Here is a 16601-nt window from a genome sequence, read left to right as displayed (position 1 = left end):
TCAAACCCCAACACACACACATATACTCACAGACTCTCTCTCTCTCTCTCTCTTTCTCTCTCTCTCTCTCACTGTGTCTCTTTTACTGTAGACAAGAAGTTACTAAATCATTATATCATGTCAGATATGGCCCACAATCCAAGTATTACCTCATGTACAATAAGTGCAATGTTTTAACCTATTCCCTGGCAAAAATAAACAAGTATTCAATCCATCCGGGTCATAGGTTTTTAATTACTCCTCCTAAATTTCTATGCTCATTATTTAGGCTTATCTTCAAAAACTACCAGTTTGTATTAGCTTTGGCTTTTGCTATTGAAGGAATCAAAACAAATTCTCAACTTTTACACAACTTGACTCTGGGATTTGATATCTATGATGTGCAATTTGGAGATTGGCTAGCATTTAAAAATCCCTTCATTTGCCTCTTTGGGAACTACAAGAGTCCAAACTACTCCTGTATGAAAGAGAGCACGTCCATAGCAGTGCTGATAGGACCATCAGGATTAACATCTACCCAGATTGTAATGATGCTAGGCCTCTGCTGTTTTCCACAGATGAGGGTGAGAAAGTGAGCAGATATTAAATAAATGTCCAATTTAGTGCCATTTCACATGAGAGGAAAGAATGATAGGAAGATACTAGAATTAGGATCCTATTGAATTTTGTGATATCCAAAAATTAGAGTTCACAATAATTTGATTTAGTCATGCGTAGAAAAGAGGATAGAAAAGTTAGAGAAAAAAACACCCCAAAGTGATTCCTTTTTAAAGCATGAAATAGGAAATGATTTTAAAGTATGGAGCTATGATGACCAGTGTGCTGGTAGCTCATGCTTCTAATCCCAGTAACTCAAGAAATGCTTATGTCCAGTTAGTCAGCCAAAAGCCGACAGTGAATATCTGATTCCATTGGCAGAGTGCTAGCCTTGAGAGGAAAAAGTCATGTTAATGCATGAGGCCCTGAGTTCATTGTGCTCTACTGGCTAGCTTGCACATGCACAAACACACACTCATGCAATATATTATGTTGAATGAAATCAAGATCAGAAAGAAAGAGGACTTGTGTTCTCTCATATATGAAAGGTAGATCTAAAACATGACCATGAATTATGAAATAAGCATGAAATATATGCAAAGCCTTTTGGTATGTGCATGATCCATCTGGCTAGTTTATGCTACATATAGGGATTGAAGTCCATAACGTATTGTCTGACCAAATAACTGACAGTATAAAAATAAGTGAACAATAGAAAGCTGAAGCCTATCCTGTCTGATGGTGATAGATATTAAAGGTATCTGAAAAAGAGCAGAGGAATGGGGAATAGATGTAGATGGGTGGGAAAATACAAGATAATGTTCAATGTACCTATGTAAAAACAGACTTAGAAAAGTTGGAATGAATGTGGTTGCTAGAGATAGGAATTATAGATAGAAATAATGACAGATATCAAAGGCATTGTATGAGTACATTTCAAAATTATTAAAAACAATTAAAATGTTTAAATGAGAATATGACTTTCCATCGAATTATACTGGTTACTTAATGTACTTCACGATAGTGATTGTGATAGATGGTAATATTCTCATTCATGGGCTATCCAATTTTGATTTTTTTCAGCTTACCTTTGGGCCTTTTAATCAAGACCTGAGTGACCATTACAAGTTCCCTGCCCTGTATCAGATGGCCCAGAAGGACACATCAATAGCTACTGCCATGGTCTCCTTACTGATTCACTTCAACTGGAACTGGGTGAATATGTTTACCATTGAAGATTAGAAAGGTTTGTGGATTTTTCCTGCATTGAAAAAAGAAATGTCCAAGAACAGAGTTTGTATAGCCTTTGAGCTAGCTATTCCAACTCATGGTCTATCTTACACACTCAAAGTCACGTCCCTCTATAACCAGATTAATACTAGTATTAATCTAGTATTGCAGGTGTGAGCCTCCACTGCCCCACCCATTATTTATTTTCCTTGACAAGAACCCTTAAAGTGGGCACTGGTGGCTCACACCACCAGAAAACCAGAAGTGGCGCTATGGCTCTAGTGGTTGAGAGCTAGCCTTGAGCTGAAGAGCTCAGGGACAGCATCCAAACCCAGAGTTCAACAGCAAGAACAAAAAAGGCCTCTCAAGTAGAATAAGCTTCATGTACATGTTGTCACTTTATTTGATTTCGGTGCCCTGGTTATTGCGTATACGTTTATCTGAATTAGAGAAGGGAAGGGAAAACATCAAAATGGTAAGACAAAAGCTAAAGGGCAAACCAATGCAGCAATGATACTCACAAGAAAATATGTTGTTAATTAACTGTCCATCTCAGGCAAGGGGGAATTTTAAAGGAGGGGAGATGGGAGAAGAATGAAAGAGGTGTTAAAAAGTGTGACAAAAATTGTATTCACTACCTTATGTATGTCAGTAACCCCTCTATATGTCACCTTGACAATAAAATTAAATTAAAAAAAGAAGAAAAAGTGATTAAGCTAATCAAAAACAAAAGCAGGACAATGAAGCACAGAAAATGGTATAAGCAGGAAACTCAAACTAGAATGGCAGATGTGGACAAAACTATGAGTTAATCTTGGATATCTGCTTTCCCTTCTCAAGTAGAAAAAGCATATTTGATTCAAATTCTTGAATTCCGAGAGCACAATTAAGGTGGGAAGGATCTTTAATCACAAAGGTATTTTATTTACAACCTAAAACCCAGAAGCAGATCCACCCTCAACCTCCTTATGCTTGACTGCAATTACCTTGTCCTGGGTTAGTTACCCAGAACTCAGACCTGAGACCTGGCTTAACCTGAACTCTGAAATTCCAACTTAATTTCTAACCACCTCAGCCTCCAGGCCTCGAAATGTCCAAAACTCCAGACCTCCAGAGGAGCAGGCTTACTTCCTGTAGGCCTCACCTCTCTTCAAACTTTAAGTCTCAAGCCTCCCCACAGGCTTTAGGCTTCTCTGCCATCATCAGGCTCCGGACTCCTCCATCAGTACTCAGGCCTAAGACTCCTCCTCAGGCCTAAGGCTCTGGTTCGGCTTTGCCCTGCTTCTCTGGCTGGCCTGGTTTGGTTCACACACCGTTCCTACACAGGGTGGGTACGGCTCATTGCTCCACTCTTCTCCTCAGACCTGCTCGTTTCTCCTCTCCGCCCTGCTCTCTGGCTGGTCTCATTCTGCTCTGCTCTGCTTCACTCCCTCCTCTCTCCTCCTACTGTTCTCTTCTCCTCTCCTCCAGAAGTACTCTCCTTTTTAATTTCCTTGCACCAGCAGTCCAGGGGTGGAGGTTCTGGTTCCCCCAGAGTGGGGCGGGACTTCCTCTTTTTTATGCAGGGGCATGGCAATCATGCCAACGTGGGGAGGGGCTACTGCCCTTCAGGTTAGTACAAAATCATTGAAAAGTCTCCATCTCTCGGACTCATATGTAATTAGTTACAGATAATGCTATGGGACAAGAAGAGTGTTGCAATTTCTGTAAAAAGTTTGAGTACAGTGGGTGATGTTTCCACCAGGAGCAAACCTAACGTACCTTGCCCTCCTTATCCCCACCCCACAAAGAGCAGGGACCACTGGCCAGTGTCTTCTTCTTATGATTCCCACATGGCTGCCATGGGAGCAGTAGCATCATTCCATGTACCTGGCTTCCTTGGCAACAGTCCTCCAGGCTCAAGAGCATACCTCTCAGTGGGTGCATGCTGAGCCCTGATTGGCCCATTCCTCACTGATTGTCACTGGTCTCACTTGTGATTGGCCTATTTGCTCCCTGATGTCACCAGGCATTGTGAGGCATACCCAGTAGGGTATATAAGAAGCTGCTCTCCACTTTTGTCAGTTACAGCACTGGGAACTTTTCTTGGTGACCTGCTAGACTAACTTCGAATGACTCTAAGGCTTTATTTGTGTGGGGTTTTCAAGGGACCTCTGTTGGTGTGGCTTGGGTTTGGGTATTTTCATTATTCTGGTGTTTGTATTTACTTGTTTTTTAGTTTAGTTCATTTTGGTTAAAATTTCTTGTGTCATCTTCATTTAAAACATTCAAGATAATTATAAGATTGACTACTTGTCATCCCAGTGGAAAGATGTCAAGATACAACAAAGTTGTCTTTAATTCTTCCTCAGAAGGGGAGGAGGAGATCACGATCATCGGACAGTATCAATTGAAGGAGACCATCGGCCATGGTAGCTTTGGATATCTGAAGGTGGCCCATCACTGACTCACAGACACAAGGCTGGCCATGAATGTTCTCTTGAAGAGACACCTGGAGAGCCATGGCATAGAAAATGAGGTGGACATTGTCAAGTGCATATGTTACCCACATATAATCCGGTATTTCGAGGTCATGGAAGATAAATACTTTCTATATCTCGTCATGGAGTTGGCCATGTGGGGACACCTAATGGGGTAGATGTGTATATCCTGCTGCAGTCACGTATTCGAGCATAAAACCAGGAGGCTGTTCAAACAGATCGTGAGTGCCATACACTACCTTTCACGAGAATGGAATAGCACAGTGAGACCTCCAGCTCAACAACGTGCTGTTGGAAGCCAAACACAATGCCAAGGTCAGTGATTTTAGGCAGAGTGTCAGCACGACCACAGGGCAGTTGATAAAGGGAGCTTGTGAAGCCTTGATATTTTTACCCCCAGAAATGTTCCTACACAAAATGTATGATGCCTACAAGATAGACATTTGGAACTTGGTCATCATTTAGTATGTGTTGACAGCAAAATTTCCCCTTTGAGGGGAGGAAGTTTGCTGACATACAGGTCCTAGTTGTAGAGGCCAAGTATAGCCCTCCGCTATACCTAACTGCAAAGGGACATGACCTACTTTCCCACTTCTGACTGTGGACTCCAGAGGCCCAATGTTAAACAAATATTGGAGCACCCGTGGCTGACAGGATATGTGGCCTGGGCCTTGATTAGCCACTACCAAGCAAGCTGGACGCCATTATTGTGGCAGTCATGTGTGACATGGGGTAGAATGAAGCTGAGACTCAACAGGCAATACAGCACAGCGCATTCAATGAAGCCATGGGCACTTACTTGGTCATCAGAGAAAACTTAAAACAGAATGGCGGCCATGTGGAGTTGAGAATAATGCCTTGGATGGTACCACCATACCCAACTCCTAAAGAACATCGCCCAGCATTCTCCCAGTTTTCCTTTGACTGGTTCAGCAGGCTAAAAAGTTGTGAGTCAGAGGAGAATGCCCTTCCCTCTGGTCAGCCACAAGTGGAGGCCACAGCCGCCAGCTGGAGTATTATGCAGGGCTGGAGGAGAGTGGCTGACAGGATAGTCACCATTCTTCCCACACTCTGCTGCTGTATGAAGGCCCCAAAGTAATGCCCACAGGCTAAGAGCACAGCTATTCCAGGAAGGGATGCAGAACTTAGAAACTTTCTCTCACTGTGGTGTGGAAAATCAGAGAGGTGTGCACATAAATGCTGTGGGAGCAAGTCATGCTGGAAGTTCACATTGCATGTGGCCAGCACACCCATCAGAGGCCTCAGCCCAGGCCAGCCCAGCCAGGTCCTGTGGCAAGTGCTAGGGGATCCTGCAGCAGGGATTAGGGGGAAAGGACAGCTGAAATGGAGTTGACTTTCTAAGCTAAAAGGTAAGATGAAAGGTACCTCCAGCTCCCTCTACCTTCTGAAAAAAAAAGCAGTAGGCAAGCATTTTTAGTAATGTATACAACATGCCCCCAAATACTTTATAAGTTGTGCTTAAGGGCAGCAAGTTTGGTTGAGCAAATAATGTCCATAATGTCAAAATAGTGCTATGGTTGGTTGTAACTTTTTTCTGTTTCTTGTAGCCTGGGATTGATCAGAGGCGGGTAATCATGACAGACAGGCAGGCAGGCAGGCATAGGAAGTACAGTCAATATCCTGTCATGATCACCTTTGTCTCAGTAATCGCAGGCTACAATAAAAAGAACTCAGGCACTGTCCCTACATATCTGGGAAGGCAAGCCTTTTTAATAATGTATACAACGTGTCAGCAAATCCTTTATATATTGTGCTTAAGGGCAGATATATTGACTGAGAAAATAATGTAAATTATGACATAATAATAGATATGATCTGTTGTAATTCATTTTTTATTGTAACCTAAGATTTCAGAAAGCAGGGTGATCATGACAGGCAGGCAGGCAGGCAGGCAGGCAGGCAGACATTATGAGGTAGAGTCAACATCCTGTAATGATCACCATTCTCTCAGAAATTCCAGTCTACAATAAACAGATCTTCATGCACTGTCAAAACACATCTTGGAAGGCAAGGATTTTTATCAATTATTAGAACATGTCCCCAAATCCTTCATGTATTGTGCTTAAGTGCAGCCAGATTGGTTGAGAAAATAATGTACATAATGACATAATAGCTTTATGTTTTGTTGTCCATTTTTTTCTGTTTATTGTAGTTTATGATTTCTGAGAGAAGTTTGATCATGACAGGCACATAGGCTGGCAGGCACTATGAGGTACAGTCATTATCCTGTGATAATCACCTTTCTCTCAGAAATCCTAGGCTAAAATGAACAAAACTTTGTACACTGTCTCAACACATCTGGGAAGGCAAGAATTTTTAATAATGTATACAATATGCCCCCAAATCCTTTGTATTTTGTGCTTTAGGGCAGCTAGATTGTTTCAGCGATTAATGTCCATAATAACATAATAGTAGGTGTTCATTGTTGTATTTTTTTTCTGTTTATTGTTGCCATGGAATTTTCAGAGAAGGTTTTCATAGCAGGCTGGCAGGCATGTAGGCAGGCTGGCAGGCCTGCAGACATTAGGAGGTACAGTCAACATCCTGTCATGGACACCTGTCACTTAGAAATCACAGGCTACAATAAACAGGACTTGGTGCACTGTCTCAACATATCTGAGAAGGCAATAATTTTTAACAATGTATACCACATGCTCCCAAATGCTTAATACATTGTGCTTAAGGGAAGTCAGTTTGGTTGATCATTAATGTCAATTATGGCACAATAGTAGCTATAATTTGATGTAACATTTTCTGTTTATGGTAGACTGATATTTCTCAGAGAAGGATGATCATGACAGGCAGGTAGGCAGGCAGGCAGCCAAGCTGGCAGACATTAGGAGGTATAGTGAACATACTGTCATGATCACTCTTCTCCCAGAAATCCCAGGCTACCATAAACAGAAAATAGTTCAACAATCAAATCAAGCTACTATTATGTCATAATTGACCTCATTTTCTCAACCAATCTGACTTCACAGATTTAACACAACCTGTAAAGGATTTGGGATCACTCTTCTCCCAGAAATCCCAGGCTACCATAAACAGCACTTTGTCCACAGTCTCCACACATCTGGGAAGGCAAGCATTTTTAATAATGTATACAACTTACCCCCCAATTCTTATACATTAGGCTTAAGTGCAGGCATATTGTTTGAGCAAATTATGCCAATAATGTTATAATAGTAGCTATATTTTGTTCTAATTTTTTCTGTTTATTGTTGCCTGGTATTTCTGAGAGAAGGGTGAATATGACAGGCACAGAGTCAGGAAGGCAAGCAGGCAGGCAGGCATGCAGGCATTTTGAGATACAGTAAACATCCTGTCATTATCTCCCTGGTATCAGAAAACCCAGTCTACAATAAACAGAACATTGTGCACTGTCTCAACACCTCTGAGAATGGAAGCATTTTTTAATAATGTAAACACTAGAGCCCCAAATCTTTTATACATTTGCTTAAGGGCAGCCAGATTGGTGGAGCAAATTATGTCCATAATGACATAATAATAACTATTTTTTTTTTTTTTTTTACAAATTTTTCTGTTTATTGTAGCATAGGATTTCTTACAAAAGGATCATCACAGGCAGGCAGGCAGGCAGGCAGGTAGATATTAGGCGGTATAATCAACATCCTTCATATATATCCTTCTCTCAGAAATCCCAGGATACAATAAGCAGAACTTGCACTGTCTCAACACATCTAGGAAAGAAAGCATTTTTAGTAATGTATACAACATACTCCAAAAACCTTTGTACATTGTGCTTCAAGGCAACCAGATTGAGCCAGTAATATCAATATTGACATAATAATAGCTAGGTTTTCATGAAAATATTTTCTCTTTATTGTAGCTTGGGATTTCTGAGAAAAGGGTGATCATTGCAGGTACCCAGGCAGTCAGGCAGTCAGGTAGGAAGTCAGGCATAAGGTGGTACACAATATGCTGTCATGATCACCCTTCTTACAGAAATCACTGGCTACAATAAATAGAACTTTGTGCACTATCTCTACATATCTGGGAATGCAAGCTTTTAAATGCTGTACACATGTCCCCAAATGCTTTATGAATTGTGTTTAAGGGCAATCAGATTGGTTGAGGAAATGTCTATTTTGACATAATTGTAGCCATGTTTTGTTGTATATTTTTCCTGAATATTGTAGCTGGGGTTTTGTGAGAGATGGGGGATTATGGCAGGCAGGCTAGGAGGCAGGCAGGCAAGCAGTCATTGAGGTACAGTAAACATCCGGTCATTATCACTCTTCTCTCAGAAATTCCAGGCTACAATAAACAAAACTTCATGCACTGTTTCTACATATCTGGGAAAGCAAGCCTTTTAAATGCTGTATTCAATATGCCCCCAAGTCCTTTATACATAGTGCTAAAGGGCAACCAGATTGGTTGAGCAACTAATGTACATGTTGACATAATAGTAGCTCTATTCGTTGTAAAATATTTTGGTTTATTTTAGCCTGGGGTCTGATAGAAGGGTGAGCATGTATGGCACACAGGCAGGCAGGCATGCTGGCAGGATCTCAGGCAGGCAGAAAGGCATGCAGGCATTAGGTGGTACACAATATGCTGTCATGATCACCCTTCTCACAGAAATCGCTGGCTACAATAAATAGGACTTGGTGAGCTGTGTGCACTCATCTGGATGGCAAGCATTTTTAATAATCTATACAGCATGCCCCCAAATTCTTTATTCATTTTGCTTAAGGATAGACAAATTGGTTGAGCAAATAAGGTCAATCATGACATAATAGTAGCTATGTATTTTTGTAAATTTTCTCTCTTGATTGTTCCATGGGATTTCTGAGAGTAGGGTGATCATGGCAGGCAGGCAGGCAGGCAAGCAGTCAGACATTAGGTGGTATGTCAACATCCTGTCATGATCACTCTTATCTCAGAAATACGAGACTAGAGTAAGCCGAACTTCCTGAACTGCCTCAACACATTTGGTATGGCAAGCATTTTTAATAATGTATACAGCATGCCCCCAAATTCTTTATAAATTTTGCTTAAGGATAGACAAATTGGTTGAGCAAATAAGGTCAATCATGACATAATAGTAGCTATGATTTGTTGTATATTTTTTGGTTTATTTTAGCCTGGTGTTTCTGAAAGGGTTATCATGACAGGGAAACAGGCAGGCAGGCATTAGGAGGTATAGTCAACATCCTGTCATGATCACCCTTCTCTCAGTAATCCCAGGTTACAATATACAGACTGTGTGAACTGCTGCACACATCTGGGAAGGCAAGCCTTTAAATGCTGTACACAACATGCCCCAAAATCCTTTATGCATTGTGCTTAAGGGCAGTCAGATTGGTTAAGCAAAAAATGTCCATTATGACATAATAGTAGCTATGTTTTGTTATAAATGTTTTCGGTTTATTGTAGCCTGGGATTTCTGAGAGAGGAGTGATTATGACAGGCAAGCAGGCAGGCAGGCAGGCATTAGGGGTACAGTGTATATCCTGTCATGTACACCCTTGACTCAGAACTCCCAAACTCCAATAAATAGAACTTCATGCACTGCCTAAAACATATGAAAAGGAATGCATTTTTATTGATATATACAACATGAGCCCAAATCTATTACACATTGGGCTTAAGAACAGCCAAATTGAGCAAAAAGTGTCCATAATGACATAATCGAAGCTATGTTTGTTGTAAATTTTTCTGTTTATTTTGCCTAGGATTGCTGGGAGATGGGTGATCATGACAAGTTGGCAAGCAGGCAGGCATTAGGCAGAAAAGTCAATATCCCGGCTAGATTACTCTCACAGAGAAGATGGCGCCCTGTGATGGCAATGTGAAATGAGCACATTTGCAAGCAGTGCTCTGTGGCTCTAAGGACCATAATGTGTATGATTTGCCCTAATGGGCATGATACCCTCATATCAATGGCTGTCTTCTCATTGACACAGTATTTTTTTTCTTGCCATTTCATCTGTAGTTGACATGGCATTCTCAGAGGCAATCCAGTGGCATCATCCCAAATGGTCTTCATGCAAATAGATTTTGGACACAGATGTTGGAAGAAAGCTATCCAAGAAAATGTCTTCCCCGTGGGCTTCGAAATCATAATACCTGCATGAAGAGGGAGAATCTGCAAACATGTTTTCCAACTCAGGTTTTTCTCCTGGATAGAAGGCCACAGATTCACAGCCCAGGAAAGAGTTTCATGCATTCTTCCCTGGAGATTCGCAAGAGGCTTAGATGAAAGAACATTAGTTACAGTGTAAATCTCTGCCAATAAAAAGACACATATGCATACATACAGACATATATGAGTATACATAGCTGCCACTTCAAACTTTACTTCCAGGCAGAATTTCATCTTGTCAGATGCTTCAGGGATGTGCCCTTTGATCTTCATACTCATTCTTCTCCAGCTTCCCCTTCTTCACAAATTCTTGGCGGGCTCTAGCTGCTTTTCTACAGTGAATCACTGAGCCCACATGGATGGAGATGTGCTGATGGCTGGATTTTTTCCTCTCTACACTTTAGGAACAGATGGCAGTAACAGTGATGCTTCCAGGAAAGAAGACAATAAGCTGAAAGTAACTTATCATTCTATTTTCATTTATTGTTTTGTTTTCAGGATTGGCAGTGGCTGAGGTAACTTGTGTGTACAAAGCAATAATCTCTGTCTTCTCTACCCTGACCTCCCATCCCTAGTGTACCAGAAACAGCTCAGTTTCATTATTCTACTTTACAAGTACTCCTGGGTGACTTTCTCCCTATCAGTAGAAGACTCTTGTTTCATGCAGTGTAGCTTCTCCCTTCCATGGCTGTAAGTTGTTCACTTTATTCAAACATCCCTGTATCTCTTGCATCTCAGCTATCATGGTTGATAATGAAGTGATGTTATTAGAGACAACCTGTGTCAGTGGCATGACTTCTGTACCAAAAGGTTACAGAAACCTTTCCTTCCCAACTAGCCAGTGGTCTGAAATTTTTTTCTTTTGTGACACATATTTCAAGGAAGTTGATTAAAATTCTTATTGTAGTCTGGTGGCTCCTGATTGTAACCCTATCTAAGCAAAAGGCTGATATCTGAGTGTTGTGGGTTGAAGCCAACCTGGACAGGAACTTCCTTGAAAATTTTATCTCCAATTACCCAGCCAAAAGCTGGAAGTGGGGCTTTGGCACAAGTAGCAGAGTGCTATCCTTGAGCCAAAAAGTTCTATTAGAGTTTCCAGGGTTTGATTTCAAACCCCAACACACACACATATACTCACAGACTCTCTCTCTCTCTCTCTCTCTCTCTCTCTCTCTCTCTCTCTCTCTCTCTCTCACTGTGTCTCTTTTACTGTAGACAAGAAGTTACTAAATCATTATATCATGTCAGATATGGCCCACAATCCAAGTATTACCTCATGTACAATAAGTGCAATGTTTTAACCTATTCCCTGGCAAAAATAAACAAGTATTCAATCCATCCGGGTCATAGGTTTTTAATTACTCCTCCTAAATTTCTATGCTCATTATTTAGGCTTATCTTCAAAAACTACCAGTTTGTATTAGCTTTGGCTTTTGCTATTGAAGGAATCAAAACAAATTCTCAACTTTTACACAACTTGACTCTGGGATTTGATATCTATGATGTGCAATTTGGAGATAGGCTAGCATTTAAAAATCCCTTCATTTGCCTCTGGGAACTACAAGAGTCCAAACTACTCCTGTATGAAAGAGAGCACGTCCATAGCAGTGCTGATAGGACCATCAGGATTAACATCTACCCAGATTGTAATGATGCTAGGCCTCTGCTGTTTTCCACAGATGAGGGTGAGAAAGTGAGCAGATATTAAATAAATGTCCAATTTAGTGCCATTTCACATGAGAGGAAAGAATGATAGGAAGATACTAGAATTAGGATCCTATTGAATTTTGTGATATCCAAAAATTAGAGTTCACAATAATTTGATTTAGTCATGCGTAGAAAAGAGGATAGAAAAGTTAGAGAAAAAAAAACCCCAAAGTGATTCCTTTTTAAAGCATGAAATAGGAAATGATTTTAAAGTATGGAGCTATGATGACCAGTGTGCTGGTAGCTCATGCTTCTAATCCCAGTAACTCAAGAAATGCTTATGTCCAGTTAGTCAGCCAAAAGCCGACAGTGAATATCTGATTCCATTGGCAGAGTGCTAGCCTTGAGAGGAAAAAGTCATGTTAATGCATGAGGCCCTGAGTTCATTGTGCTCTACTGGCTAGCTTGCACATGCACAAACACACACTCATGCAAGATATTATGTTGAATGAAATCAAGATCAGAAAGAAAGAGGACTTGTGTTCTCTCATATATGAAAGGTAGATCTAAAACATGACCATGAATTATGAAATAAGCATGAAATATATGCAAAGCCTTTTGGTATGTGCATGATCCATCTGGCTAGTTTATGCTACATATAGGGATTGAAGTCCATAACGTATTGTCTGACCAAATAACTGACAGTATAAAAATAAGTGAACAATAGAAAGCTGAAGCCTATCCTGTCTGATGGTGATAGATATTAAAGGTATCTGAAAAAGAGCAGAGGAATGGGGAATAGATGTAGATGGGTGGGAAAATACAAGATAATGTTCAATGTACCTATGTAAAAACAGACTTAGAAAAGTTGGAATGAATGTGGTTGCTAGAGATAGGAATTATAGATAGAAATAATGACAGATATCAAAGGCATTGTATGAGTACATTTCAAAATTATTAAAAACAATTAAAATGTTTAAATGAGAATATGACTTTCCATCGAATTATACTGGTTACTTAATGTACTTCACGATAGTGATTGTGATAGATGGTAATATTCTCATTCATGGGCTATCCAATTTTGATTTTTTTCAGCTTACCTTTGGGCCTTTTAATCAAGACCTGAGTAACCATTACAAGTTCCCTGCCCTGTATCAGATGGCCCAGAAGGACACATCAATAGCTACTGCCATGGTCTCCTTACTGATTCACTTCAACTGGAACTGGGTGAATATGTTTACCATTGAAGATTAGAAAGGTTTGTGGATTTTTCCTGCATTGAAAAAAGAAATGTCCAAGAACAGAGTTTGTATAGCCTTTGAGCTAGCTATTCCAACTCATGGTCTATCTTACACACTCAAAGTCACGTCCCTCTATAACCAGATTAATACATCCTCAGTAAATGTCCTCATCATATACAGTGATGATGAATACCTACTAGATTTAATGAGGTGTGTTCAGCAACTATTAATAAAAGGCAAAGTTTGTATCCTGAACTCACAGTGGGAATTAACCATCAGAAAGAGATATTTCATGCTAGGCTCATCCAATGTACCTCCCATTTTCTCACATCACCACCCAGATGTTTCTGGATTCACAGATTTTGTCAAGGCAATTAACCCTTCCACATACCCAGAAGACTTTTTCCTTGCTCAGTTGTGGTTTCTGTCTTTTAATTGCTCAGGTTTTGAGTCTGACCATGTAACATGGGAGAACTGTCCTCATGAGATCTCCATAGATTGGTTGCCTGGGCACATTTTTGACATGACTATGTCTGGAGAGAGTTACAATGCGTACAACACTATATGCTGTGGCCCATGCTCTCTATGAGATGCTTCTTTATCAGTCAAAAGTACAAACAATGGGGAACAGGGAGAGTGCATTCCCCTGCACAGGTAAGGCCTTCTGTTTCTGATAGCACACACTGTCAGAATAGTAAATTTGTACAGCACTTTATTACCACATGAAATTAATTATTTTAGTTTTGTTCCCCAAAGTAAATTAATTATATTTCTGTAAATGACTGTGAGGTTTTCTAGACGTGTTCTTGTGCTCTTAAGGAAAACAAGCCTATAACACGCAATAAATTAATTCCATATTTCAATACATTCTTCTACTGACTAATAACCTGAACATACGTGCAGATAATGTTTTGATAAGTGATTAGTACCTTTTCCATATGAGTTTCTAAGCATGACCTGCTGAGCAAAAGTGTATTTTTAATAAGTGACCTAGTTTCATTCTCCTTTAGATATTAAATCTTGAACAAGCTCAAACTATAACTCTAGACGCTAATGGAATTCACTGTGTGGAAAACTCTAACCAGACATCTGTGAATTCCTGCATTTATGATTATTTAAATGAAATAGGTTTCTCTTGAAAAAAGGACTTCTAGCACTTTGCTGAGTGACCAGCCTTCAGGAAAATGATTTTTACTCCTTCAAAGATTTTCTTCTGGAGTGGTTCATCATGTGTCCATGCTTTTTTTGAATTCTCAATCAGAGATTAAAGACACTCAGGAGCTTTTTAAAATTCTTAATTCTAATTTTCTTAATTTCTGTCTAACCACTGGGATGTACTTCACCATAAGATGATGTCTCTTGTAGCTGCACCCTTTTCTGAAGAACACCCAATTTCAGAAACCTGCTGGAAATCGGGTGATTTTAGATGACAAAAACAAATTGGAAGCAGAGTGTGACATTGTGAACATTTGGAATTTTCCAGAAGGTCTTGATCTTCAGGTGAAAATAGAAAAGTTTTCTCCATTTTCTCTACATGATCATCAACTCTCTTTATCTGGAGATATGGTTCAGTGGGCCATAGGAACCAGAGAAGTGGGTTGGATTTAATTCTAATGATTTTAAGAACAAATACGTAAGTAAAATTCACACTTAAAATGTATACCTGATTGAATGCCAGCAACTGTCTCTGTAACACTAGCTACTCAGTTCTGAATATCCTGATTTGAAGTCAGGCCAAGCAGAAACACCTGTGAGATTCTAATCTTCATTTAACCACTGCAAAAGAGATCCTGGGTGCTGGCTGATGCTTCTAATCCTATGTACTTGGGAGATTGACATCCTCAGTTCTCAGATTAAAGCTCATTTTACAGCCCCGCCAGGCAAGAAATCTGTGAGACTCTATGTCATTAAACTAACAAAAACTAAGCTGGAGCTTGGATCAAGTGGCCCATTACTCATCTTGAATAAAAACAACTCAAGGACATTGCTTAGACACTGAGTTCAAGCTCCAGGATCAGCATCATCCAAGAAAAGTTCATTTGTTTAAAAATGTTAATTTTGAACATTATCATAAAATACAATTTACACATTTCTTAGCAGGATTCTAACATTGATAAAGTATCTAAGGAATTACTTCATGTGTTTGAAAGTTTTATTTGGTTCTGTTCTCTGGTTGGTTCATTTAATGATTAGTTAAGCTGTTACTTAGGTATCTTTCATTAGAGTAATCATTGAAAGAGGTAGCATATAATCCTTTTGTGAATTTAAGTTGCTCAAATAATGGAACTTTTGCAATATTAGGAAAAGTGTAAACAATTTCTGACACATGTCTGATTTTCCTCAGCCTGTACATTCTGTCTGCAGTAAGTTCTGTGGTCTTGGATTCAGGAAATCTCCTCAGGAGGGAAAGGCTGCCTGCTGCTTTGATTGCACCCCTTGCACAGAGAATGAGATGGCCAATGGGACAGGTTAGTTCACAGTAGAGGGAGAAATACTTGTTCTCTCCTAGTGCCCCACAAACCATGCAAAGCACTACTAAAGTTGTGTATAGGGGTTTCAGTCAATGTCCTCCTTCATTCACTTAGAAGTAATATAATTGCAACAATGGATGCTGCTCCTTCCTGAAAAAAAAAAAAAACTAAAACAAAATCATGTCCTCTGAATTGTGTATAGGATTAACTTTTTCTAGTATATTGCATGCATATTTATTTAACTACTTAGTAATGTTAGCAAATTTTGTATCATATGAGGTGAAAAATACTTTTAAGAATGTGGTCTACAAGTTTCTCAAAATTACTTTTACATTATAAAGATAGCACAAATCTTTATATCCTAATGCCCAGAACTGTTCTTAAAACAGAGCAGGTGCTCTGGTTTGTTACAAGTATTGTGCATGGCATGACTCTATAACTTCAAAGAATGATTATATTCTCTGTTCCCTTGTGCTTTACAGGTGAGTAGGAGAAGCAAATGTCACAATTACGAGGAAGGACCACAGTGCTCCTAGCTACATTGCACAGAGACATACAAAAAAATGCAAGATCCTCTAGTCATTTTAAATAAGGACATTGAGTTTTACACAAGAATCTGAGAATTATTATGGAAGCTCGAAGAGATATATAAAGTCATTGTTAGGACATTAGGGATGCTAAGAAACAATATGAATGGTATTCCTTGCAAGTAACTAGTTTCAACTAGACTTCTGGAAACAAGTGTAGGAACATGATGAAGTTATGAAAAAATAATGCTAAACATGTCTGGTAATACTTGGTCAAATGAAGATTGTGCTCGTCATTATTGATGTACAAGAATTATTTTCTAGGGAGGGATTTTCTA

The 16601-nt window shown here is 39.6% G+C and overlaps 1 pseudogene; it reads left to right on the top strand.

Annotated features, from left to right (window-relative positions):
- The window catches only part of LOC125367012, a 49056-nt pseudogene that overhangs the window by 31504 nt on the left and 951 nt on the right, over positions 1-16601 (top strand).

Source organism: Perognathus longimembris, chromosome 18 (assembly GCF_023159225.1).
Source record: "Perognathus longimembris pacificus isolate PPM17 chromosome 18, ASM2315922v1, whole genome shotgun sequence".
Classification (NCBI taxonomy): Eukaryota; Metazoa; Chordata; class Mammalia; order Rodentia; family Heteromyidae; genus Perognathus; species Perognathus longimembris.
Note: the sequence above shows the minus strand (reverse complement) of the source record. Positions and strands in the feature narration are given on the sequence as shown.